Below are 7,347 nucleotides of genomic sequence, written 5' to 3' on the forward strand. Positions count from 1 at the left end.
TTCCATTCTTCGCTAAGCTCTAAATGTTCAAGTGATTGTGGATCTTTTGGCCGCTTTTTGGATCTAACGTTACGCAAGGTTCGACGACAAATATCTTCAGATGGCAACATTGCCCTAATTTCTTCAGGCAACTGAGCAGCAACGGTAGATAGGATTTGATTAGGTTTCTCCAGAGTTGACTCGGCCCTTCGTTTCATATTGCATTCCTTTGGAACGTATGGGAAAGGTTCACGTTACTTGTCGTTCCATGTTGAGAAAAGACATGGATGGTGTCTTGGTCATTTTGGGGACTCAAGAGACGATGAAGGTCGACACTGAGTCTTAAACGCTCGTCATTCGACATTTCATCTCAGGTGTAAAGAATCTATCGACCTGTGCCGGAGTAAATAGCATGTCTATTGTCTGCCAAAAGTAAATATTTTAAATTGAATATGTATAATTATTAAGTATTTTCACGTGTCACATTTTTCTATAGTGCTCAACTCTATAGTTTGTGCGCAGAGAGTTCTTAAGGGCGATTGTCGTTTGTAATAGCTGTGTATTATCTGAGGGAATCTCTTGTGCAATTTTAAATATTACCTGTGGTAAATCACTCTGGTTTTTGATAGAGTTAAACTCATCCAAAGGTAGGGGCACAAAATCAACACTTGGAATAAAGTAGAAAAATTATTTAGACAACGCGCTAAAAGGACGTTGGACAGAATTCTACCTAATGTTAAACCTATTACTGTAAAACTCCGATGCCGAAGCGTAGAGATTATCGGCGATATCAATACCCACAGTTTCCTGTGAGAAATAAAAATAATTCAGACAGTACTAATTAGCCAATGAAACTTTCGTGATTAATCTCAGTTTCTCGATATCGAATCGCGTTGAAAGATACATCTGGGATTATTGTTACTTAAATATTCTTACCTCGATTATTCCCATTCGAATATCACCCATGTTGAATGTTTCAGACTATTGTAGACTGCGTTAGACCAAAAAAATTTGGGTTTTACCTATTCAACCGGCCAAAAAACTCTCAGTCGATTTTCGCGACTCAGTGTTTATGGCCGACGTCGGTGCTCTAGCAGAAAGTACAGGTAGGCATAAAAGTTAAACAAGAACGCTCAAGAAACTAGACGGATGACTGGTTTTCGCAAAGTTCATATTTATCTAGCGTTACTTCTTCCAGCAGGTTGTACTTCGTGCGTTCAAAATTTAATGATGACTTTCAATTTACTTGACGTTATACAAAAATAGTAACTTTATGTTACGCATCGCGGTTCCAAGTTAATTAGGTCGATCCGACGACATGCTAAGGGATTTTTTTTTGTTATCACTAAGACAAAGACGAAGATACGAGAGTAGGGGTAAGGAACTACGGACTCGATATTGCCGCTTACGAACTCGTGTTGAAAGATACTTTAGTTGTTGAATAAGTACTCTTACTTTTATTTCTCCAAACCGCATATAATTAATGTTGTCTCACCTTTGAATTACGCCGAATCCAACGGGTGTATGAGTGAAGGAATATCATTCAGTAGAAGGGGGAAAAATAGTGGCACGATGTTCAGGACTGTATATGCCCATTATAGAAACCGACAGTTTTTTCTAAATAAATTTAGATTTAAGAAAAAGTGCATCTATTTTTATTTAGATTTTAGAAAAGTAAAATCTATTAATTATTAATTTCTAGGCAGACTCATTTATATTTCGTTTAAAATATACACATTAATATTCAGAAGTTTATTTTACGTTTTTACGTTTTGCCACTCTTTAGAGTGGAAAACGTATTGTTCCGACCTCTGTTGGCTGGACGGCTGGCTGGATATGTTGTGACCTGATGAATTTTGACATAAATGATGTAACCCTCAGTAGAATAAACTTAATTCAAGGGAATAATTTCCTGAGGGCCATAAAATAAATTAGGACAACTTACAGTTTTAATCCAAATTCAATAACAATTTTATTTTAGTTAACCAATATAGGGATAAACCCGTAACCGAACTAGAATACAAAAGTCGATCCGTCTTCGGAGAATTAATAAACAGAACTGATTGACAAAACTAAAATTATCCTAGATAACATCTGTGGAAGAGGGAGTGGCTTGTAACATGGAAGCTAGATATGCCCTGCCAGAACCAAGGAGTGGAAGCTCCAAGAGTTCTGGCAGCCATGTTACATCCCCCCTCTATAGGAACTTATATTTATTATACAAAATTATAGAAAAATTTCAAACATGTTGTTTCAAGTTAAGGGTTACCCCGAGGAACCCAGAAAAACCTTTTGCAGGGGTTTAAGTGTTATCACAAAATTTAAACAATTTTTTTCTTCCGTTTGATGACGGCATTTTAGTTCTACTTCGGCCACCGAACATTATACGATTTAGTAATTCTTTTAGGGGCTTGGGTGATAAACTCCCACGGGAAAACTGAGATTGGTTCTCGAGCAAACGAGAAATGTTCCCTGGTTAGGTTCGGGATCTTATTATTTTCGAGGTAAACTTGGACTTCGTAAGGTGACCTTAATCTTTTATTGTCTGGAGGACGGTAATAGATATCGACCTCGTTTCCTCCCGGTCTAACCGTTGCCCGCTTACACACTTCTCTACGCCATCCCAATCGAAAAGGCTCTATATAGGCATCGGGTAAGGTAGCCCTGTTTAATCGTGGGGTCCTCATCGACTCAGATAATGTGGCCGATGAACTTTTGGACTCACGTAGCGATTGGGAATGCGACTGAGAAATCTGTTCAGGTGTCAAAATCTCCTCCGAAAAGCCGGAAGAAGGTGATTGGTGTGGCTCCGGTTCCGCGACTGGGTTTCCAGGAGTTTGCTCAGGCGTTGGAATCTCTTCTGTAAAACTAGAAGTTGAGTTGGGTAGCTCAGGTTCTTTGACTGATTTTTCAGGCTCAGGTGTTAAAATTTCTTCCGTGAAACTAGAAGTTGATGTATGTAGCTTCGTTTCCACGACTGATTTTTCATGATCAGACGGGGAAGCCTCCCCTGCCGCAGAAGGCGGACTATCATTAGTGGGATGAATGAGCTGGAAGGCTCTCATATCGTGGTTAGTACGGAGTAGGAGAGGAGGGTCTTCAAATAAGGCCATGCCTGGTTCACTGTCAGATTCAGTTGGGCGATGAGAATCATCTGGTATTGCAGGAGGGATCTGTTGATCTAAGTCCTGATCGTCCTGAGGAGGTGACGTTGAAGTAGAAGAGGATGATGATGAGGAAGTCTCCGTGGGATGGGGTGCATGTTGAATTGTCTAGCTGGGGACTTGGCGGCTCTATACGTAGACCTTGAATTTGGTCGAGAGTTATTTCCTTGTACATTTGGGATCATTGACCTATTTTGGTTTCCCATATTTTGATTAGGATATTCCCAAGGTAGGGCATTCTGATTATAATACATAGGATGAGGGATCCAATTCATGGCATAAGGCTGTGGAGCAAAGGCTCCATTATTTCGGGAATCCCTAGCCCTATTCGACTGCTTAGGAGGAGATTTTTTCTTCTCAGTAGGCTTATCTTCCTTGTGCAGGTTTCTTTCTACTGTTTTTAAAGCTGTCCTTAACTGCTCAAGAGTTGTAAATGGCATAAAAAGGAGAGGAGCTTCCAACTCTTTTTTAAGGTTACTTTTTATAATGTTAACTAATTACTTTTCCGTTAACGGGAGATTCATTCCCAGATTTAATTTTGTTACTTCCCCAATAAATTCTTCAACAGATTCTTTATTTTTCTGTCTCCTCCGGGAAATTTCTAATATAAGTTTTGAATCTGCTTCCGAGTCCCTAAATTGAGCTTTAAAATGTTTCTTAAATCTATTCCATGTTAGCTTAGGATTGTTCGGGTTAGTTTGGCGTACCAAATCATATCTCAGGGTTAGATTTCTAAACCAGTAAAGGGCATGCCCTCTAAGCAGGTAGACTCTCTTTATCTGTAAGTTTATGGAACTTAGAGAACTCCTCATAAGAAATGAGAAGCTCTGCGGCACTTTCATTTGGTGAGCCCGAAAAATCTAACCTTTCAGGAGGAATAACAGGGGTTCTAACAGCTGAAGGAGCTGGAGAAATAGCTTTTACTAAATTTGCATTAGCTTGTACTAGTTGAGGTAGGGCATTTGCTATTACCGTGGAACTATTCACCATGGCCTGAAATAGGGGGAGTAAATGATTTCCTACATCCTCAGCAGATGTATTTGGACCAAATTGGAAATTACTAGGAGGAATTGGAGGGATATCCCTTGTAGTTCCAGTTGAGGATCAGTCCGTGTAGGCTTAGAAGGGGAAGTATTCTCCTCCACATTAGGATTACGTCGCGATCCAGTCTTAGACTAAAAAGTACTGAAAAAGCGAACTTTTGGCCTAACACTAGGTACTTCTGTATCGGAACCTGATGGATTATTCCCAGCAGAGGAAGGGATAGTTAAAGGGGTAGAAGACCCCGCAGGAGGAGGAATGCCTCTCATCGGAAAGAGTTGATAGGGAGTTTCTCCCGAGGCTAAAGGGTTTAAGTAGGAAACAATAGTCTTCTCTTCCTTTTTCTTTCTTGTTAAGTCCTCCATGTAAAGCAAGTTGTTGAAAGAAGCTGCAAGATCTTCCTCCCGTTCTGCCGGTAGTAAGGAATCAAACTCCTCCTCTTCCAAATCTTCTTCATTATTGAAAGACGGTTGATCGCCGTCGTCTTCTTCCTTCTGGGTCGATCTCCATTTTTGGTAATCCATAGGGTTTTGACCGTGGGCCATTATTAAAGGGTTTATTAATTATTACAACAATAGATCTCATGTTAAACAATCAATAACAATACTAATTTTAGTTACAGTCAATGATTAAGTTGGATTAAGTGAATGATAATTAAATTGGGTAAAACTGCGTTATTAATCAACGAGAGAGCCGAGGCTTAATAACCCACGTGGGGGGCGTTGAAATCTCACCGGTAACAACAACAATGTTTAGGGACAAAACCGAGGCTTAAAGCCTAATATGTTTCGAGTCTTTCGAGCCCCACGTTGGGCGCCATTTATGTAACCCTCAATAGAATATTTAAACGAAAGGGAATATCTTCCCGAGGGCCATAAAATAAAATAAGGACAACTTACAGTTTAATCCAAATTCAAGAACAATTTTATTTCAGTTAACTGATATAGGGATATACCCGTAACCGAACTGGTATAAAAAAGTCGATCCGTCTTAGGAGAAATCATAAACAGAACTGATTAGCAAAACAAAAAAATCCTAGATCACATGTGAGGAAGGGGGAGTGGCTTGTAACATGGAGGCTAGATATGCCCTGCCAGAACCCAAGGGGGTCTCGATCGCAAATCCAAATTTTAAAAAATTCGAGTCGCATCGTCTGCTACGCTCTTGTGACGTCACGAGATGTTCGTTTTAGGCGCCAGTAAAGAAATTCTCTATTACAGGTCTGTTCTTTTAATGATTTTAATGGTTAAAAAACGTTACTTAGACAGTTTTTTTAATTGAAACATCTATAAATAATATCAACAACATGTGAAAGACAAAATATCTTTATTATTTAAAGCTTTGATAACAATGAAACAAAAAATCAGGTACTAAGTATTTAAACAGCGCGTAGGTTTTTCAGTGGTACACATGAAAATATGAGTTTTTTTTAATAAATTTACTTAAATATATTTTAAACACATTTCAGTTTGTCAAGAGATATTTGTATTGTCAAGACTAGAACTAATGAGATCCCTAAGTAATAAACTTTTTAGTTTTTTTTAGCTCTTTTTCTATGCAAGTCATCTTCCACAGATAATTCATTCAAAAATTTAATTCTAATTAGGGTACGCATTTTTACGAATCCTCTATCTATGGCTCTTGGGAAATTTGAATAAATATCACATATTTTATCTGTAACAGTTGATACAATTCCTTTCTCATTTGATATGGATGGCTTCTCTTCATCTCCCTTATCGTGGAAATTAGTAAAAACAGTCTGAAAGGCTTTAACATAATTTAGAAACTCTGTAGAGGGGACAACAAAGCCACCAAAAGATAATTGGGAAGCCCAAGATGGTACCGCATATGAGTGATCAGACACTGAAGTTTTACATCTTAAATTTAAATCGGGATACACTTTATGAAACTTCTTCGCTATCCATCCCGCTAAAGCTTCTATTTCCCTTCTTCTAGTACACTAAAATCACGTAAATCTGCTTGAACTAGAGTATTATCACAGTTTTCTTTCATAGGAAATCCTGGAAAATCTGGAAAAGTCAGGCAATTTGAAAATGAGCCGAAAAGTACAGGGAAAAGTCAGGGAATTTTAAAAATTTCAGCAAAGTCAGGGAATTTGATTTCAGTGGGTAAAACTTCTGGGAATAAGTCTTTATTGAAAGAGTAATGAAAGTTTCTCCTCATGCTCTCTCAACACAGAAAACTCTAGATTAATCCTTAAAAATGTCTAGAATTGTTTTTGTAAAGTAAATGCTCTCTTAGACTGTTATTTATAGTTAAAATGTTTTTATTTGTTTTGGTGCAACAAATACATGGGAAAACTTAATGTAGAGATTTTATTTAATTATAAGCACTTAAAACGTGCTGTAAACATTCACACTTTCGGCCATATCCTTCTCAATTTACTGTCTTTCGGGAACGTGAAATATGAGACAGAGTTACTTGAACACTTTGAGGTGTTTCTGTACTTATTTAAGCACCCCAAAACTGCACACTTCATTCCTCCAGGCATAATGAATTACCTAAATAAACAATCCATCATAAACCCTCGCTTTTATTTATAATAAACCATAACCCGAGGCTTAGTTTCAATAATCAAAATGTCAACCCCAAATCCCCAATAACTGAAAAACACCACCAAAACTAATAAAATAGTCCAGCTAACGTTATAATACACTATTAAACGAACAATATTAATTAAAAATAGTAAAAATTTACCAACCTTTTATCTTTTAATCTCTATTTCTTAGAGAAGTAAACACGGCCGCCGCGACGACAGCATCAGTCCAAAACGGAAAAATTCATCTCGTGACGTCACGAGAGAAAAGCGAGCGCGCGGTTTTATTAGCCCGAAAAAAACGATCGAAAAAACAGCCGATCGAGGCAACCTGTTATAGCGCTTTACTTAACGAACCTTGGCCAGAACCAAGGAGTGGAAGCTCCAAGAATTCTGGCAGCCATGTTACAACAATTCCTAAAACTAAAGATAAACTTGATAATTTCATGAAAGTCTTTGGTTTGTACTTTGTAGTCAGTTAATTACTAACATTACTATTAAAATTGAATGATACAAAGTTTTATCTTCAGTTGGTTAGCTCAACCGATATAATTATGATACAAAAGTATATTTTCTGTGATTTAAAGTTGATCTCAATACATGTTT

General features: G+C 37.8%; 1 long non-coding RNA gene across 1 annotated transcript; it reads right to left on the reverse strand.

Annotated features, from left to right (window-relative positions):
- Positions 1 to 6,450: 6,450 nt before the first annotated feature.
- LOC149655961 (uncharacterized) lies at positions 6,451 to 6,966 on the reverse strand. Its single transcript, XR_016370319.1, has 2 exons — positions 6,907 to 6,966; positions 6,451 to 6,706 (listed from the first exon to the last, which is right to left on the reverse strand). It is a non-coding gene; the product is annotated as an uncharacterized LOC149655961 (long non-coding RNA).
- Positions 6,967 to 7,347: the final 381 nt, after the last annotated feature.

Source organism: Phalangium opilio, unplaced genomic scaffold, assembly GCF_054372755.1.
Source record: "Phalangium opilio isolate 3A_F unplaced genomic scaffold, DU_Popi_V2 ptg000078l_1, whole genome shotgun sequence".
NCBI classification, from domain to species: domain Eukaryota; kingdom Metazoa; phylum Arthropoda; class Arachnida; order Opiliones; family Phalangiidae; genus Phalangium; species Phalangium opilio.